Source organism: Scyliorhinus canicula, chromosome 3 (assembly GCF_902713615.1).
Source record: "Scyliorhinus canicula chromosome 3, sScyCan1.1, whole genome shotgun sequence".
Classification (NCBI taxonomy): Eukaryota; Metazoa; Chordata; class Chondrichthyes; order Carcharhiniformes; family Scyliorhinidae; genus Scyliorhinus; species Scyliorhinus canicula.
Window position 1 is genome coordinate 119,025,776 of NC_052148.1, and position 4,488 is coordinate 119,030,263.

Here is a 4,488-nt window from a genome sequence, read left to right on the forward strand (position 1 = left end):
CGCTGGGACACCGTGTGAATCGCACGACGCCGCCCCGACCCCCGCATGCGATTCTCCCACCCCCCCCCGAAACCGCTTGGAGAATCACCGCAAATGGCGAGCTGCCATTCTCCGGCCTGGATGGGCCGAGCGGCCGCTCAGACACGACAGGTTCCCGCCGGCACCGTCCACCCCTGGTCGCTGCTGGCGGGAACTGTGCGGGAACGCTGGGGGGGGGGGGGGGGCTGTGGGGGGGGGGGGAGAAGGAGGGCTCCTTCACTGGGAGGGGGGCCTCCGATGGGGTCTGGCCCGTGATCAGGGCCCACTGATTGGCGGGCCGGCCTCTACCCCCGCCCCGGGCCTACCTCCTTCTGCGGTTGGCCCCAGAACACCGGCGGCATGCTGGTGAGGGGCCGGCACACGTAAGAAGTTTCCTGCGCATGCACAGGATGCCGCGGCCCAACTGCACAAATGTAGGAATGAGCTGCCCCAACTGCGCATGCGCTGGTTAGGGCGGCGCCCATTTGGAGCCGTGTAGGGACGCTGGAGTGGCGTGAACCACTCCAGTGCCGTGCTGACCCCCTGTGGGGGCCAGAATAGATCGTGCCCGGGACCTGTTCGCGCCATCGTGAGACGCGATGGCGTTCACGATGGCACGGGCACTTAGTCCCGGGAGCGCCCGGTAAATCGCTACCGAGTTCCTGTTCTGGTCAGTACCTTACTAGCTGACTTTTTATACCAAGGTTAATAGAGATCTCCCTGCCCTAGCAGGGGAACCTGTACTCCGCAAGGACCACGGGGAGGATAGTCATTCCCAACCCGTAGGTCCCGCGTGGGCTATTACACTGACCAAGAAAAATATTGCCGCAGAATTTTGTGCTAGGTGCTCATACACGGCACATTGAACTAAACGCCTGAGCTGTCCCTTTTAATGGAGCAACCTGTCCACATGTATTCTATTGAAGTGGCACAAAATCCCTCTCATTGAAGAAATTCTGAGAGCGGGTAGAAGGCGAGACTAAATGTTAAAAAAGGATGGCAATGGGATCGTAAAGAAACCAAAAGTCACTGCAAGTGCAGTCAGAACAGAAGTGTTCAGTAAAACGATCACCCAATGTACGTTTGGTCTACTTAATAGAGAGGAAACCGCATTGTGATTGGTAAATATAATATATCAGACTGAAAGAAGTACAAATGTTTCATCTGAAAGGAAGATTTTGGGTCCTGGATGATGGGGAGTCGGAAGATGAAAGAGCATCTCCTGCAGGGGAAGGTTGGGAGGAAGCGTTAGGCACAGAAGTGAACCAAGGTGTTGCTAAGAGCATGGTCACTTAGGAATGCTGGAAGAAGCGAACAAGGTGAGATGAGTTTGGCGAGATATCTTGCCAGAAATGGCAGGGTGATCCAGTGAATGTGAAGGCTGGTGGGGTTCAAGGTGAGGACAGGGGAATACCATTCTGGTTTTAGGAGAAAGGTTTTGAGCGAAGAACAGCTGTACAGAAAATGAGACAGACACGGAAAAGTATATCTGTCAGCCATAGTAGAAGGAAATCCTCAGCTGAGGATAAAAAAAGCCATATCAGAAGCATTGATAGAGAATACAGCATCATCAAAACTTGATTGAGGAAGAGAAACTCGGAGAGTGGAATAGAGTTCTTCGTGGAAACAGCATGGGAGAAATTGTAATCAAGGTGGCTGCGGGAGTCACTGGGCTTTTAGATAGCCTTTCCTCAAAAATGTAGATGAGAAGTCAAGGAAGGGAAGAGTCAGAGAGGGACCATGTGAAGGTGAGAGAAAAGCAGAAATTAGAGGCAAAGTTGATTGAATCTTTCAGTTTAGAGCACAAGAGGAAATGGCACTGATACCGTCATCTATGTACTGGAAAAAGAGATGAGGGAGGCGACATGAATATGACAGGAACATTTTTTTTAAAAACAAAGTTCCCAAAGCAAAACCTTTCATTTGGAAGAAGTGAGTGAAGTGGAAGGAGAAGCTGTTCAAAGTGAGAACAATTTGAGCTAGGTGGCGGTAAACAGAGGTTGGTTGAGTCTCTTGAATTAAGAACGGAAAAGCCCTCAGGGTTTCCTGATGGGATTTGAAGGTGTAGAGGGATTGGACGTCCTTAGTCACCAGGAAACTGAAAACAATTAAAATGGCAGCTGTTGGTCGGAAGAGCCTGTACAAGAGTGAATAATTGGGTGAAACAATGGGTCTGACAGGGAAGCTCTATTTGTGAATCTTTGAAAGGTGGTCGAAATGGAGTTTGGAAACCATACAGGGAAGATGTCAAGTAGAGTTGAGGTCAGTGACAGCCTGCAAAATGGCCGTTTGATCTTTCATTTTGTGGTCATGGTCCACGAGGAAGTGTGAGAGTTGACATTCAGATAGTGATTTGTCAAGCAACACTGTTGCTCTTTTATAACCACAGTGTGTGTTTTAACCCGTATGGTGGACAAATAATCACACAGGTATTTTAGTTCAATCAGAGTTAATTTACTAGACACAAGATTATTTATTTAAATAATCACACGTTCATGCATACTAGGACTATGACTAACACGCTTAAACGACCTTAACTTCCAGGTGACCGGCAGATGTAGAGTACATGTGGCCTTATCTGGTTTCTGACTGCTGGCAGGGCTGGAGTCCTTGTAGGTGGTCCATGTTCGGTTGTCGTCCTTCGATGGATGTCGTGGGCCCTTTAACTTGGCTGATGTTGGTAGCTGTGCTGCAGTCGGCGATCAATCGAAAGAGAGCGAGAGATGGCCTGCGCAGTTCTTCTTATCCTCCTATCTTTTGCGCCCTTTTGGGCGGTCCCAGGTGAAGGTCCAATGGATCAATAGGGTCTTGGAGGCCCTCATTCAGACCCCTGACAGAGAGTCCCCAATTAGACCCCCAAAAGAGACAACCGCTATCAGACCCCTATCAAAGATCCCCCTATCAGTTACCCCTGCCTGAAAGCTGAAGAGCAGCCCAGGCAGTAGAGTGACAAATCATTGCATTTTCACTTAACCCTCCCTAACATCTGCTGCCTCGGACAAAAATGTTTAAAGCAAAAGCTGTTACAAGTGTCAGGGGCGTCCTCGAAAGCCAAGTACATTTCTATGGGCTTCAAATTCTTTGCTTTTGCTGTGAAAATGAGGAAGTAAAAGCACCAGCTGCCTTTGATGTGGTGAGGGGTTATCAATCCAAGCAAAAGTGTTTGTAAACATTGTGTTTAGCATCAAAACAGGGTAATGGAGATGCATTCAAGTGTGAAGGGAAAGATAGATCAACAATCCACCAAGCAGCTGTCTCTGGAGGAATAAAACTTTCAATGACTGGCTGATGAAATATTTTTTTCCACTCGTTCATGGGATGTGTCGCAGGCCAGACCAGCATTTGTTGCCCATCCCGAATTGCCCTTGAGGCAGCAGTTAAGGGTCAACCATATTGATGTCATCTTGGGTTCCATTGTCCTCACTCTTCGAACTCAACTTCTCCAAATATAAAAATCTTTCATTTTGTTACTTTGCCTCTACTTTTGGATCAATAAAATTTAACATACTTTCCCTTTTTTACCTTTGAAACCTTTATAAGATGTAATGTTCCTTATTACCTCTTAACACCCTTTTGAAATTCAACAGCTGAAAAACCAAGTTTCCCACTTATCTCCCAATGCAAATTTTAGATCCAACCTATTTACTGGTTACTTAAACTCACCATAACAATCATTTTGAATGCATCAACCTAACACCTTTAATCTTTCATCTTTTAGCTCTCACAGACAACGTGTATCTAGTAACTTTCCCCGTTTAATTAACCTTGGACACACACATTGCTTTCTCAACCTGCACAGAATACCAATATAATCCCCAAGAATATCTTATTTTGAATACATCTCTCAGCACATATGGAAGATATTGGAAAGTGTAACATCTAAACTGACAACATTTAGGCACTTGTGTCATATGGAGAGGTTTTGGACTTAAGGAGTGTTTATAAAAGGAGAATAGAAGGTTGAGGAATGTACATGTCAGACACCAAGGTTCCCTTCCCAGAAGAACATTAAAAATGACTTGCAATTAAATAGTGACTTTCATGACTTCAGTATATCTCAAAACACTTTGCAGTTAATGAAGTACTTAGGAAGTGCAGTGACTGTGGAAATGAATGGATTGGTTAGCTATCCAAGGTCAATTTTATGGCGCTAACATCATTTTTACTTAATACAATTTCACAATGATGGCCATGACGGCAAAAGAACAGCAGTGGGATGAAGATGAAATGAGAAAGGCAGACAAGATAAGGCTGCACCAAAGTAGAAGTAGATGAACGAAGAGATAACTTTCCATTAGCTTCTATATACCACAACACTCCATTAAGTCTATACCAGAAGACGGCTGCTTAACAAGACTATGGTCAGATAAGGAGTTGTTGTAGGAACTCCTTGCCTTGCAGCAATAGTATTATAAACATACATTCAAATATGTACTGCATTCTCCTTACAGGTGAAAGTCACCTAAGTCA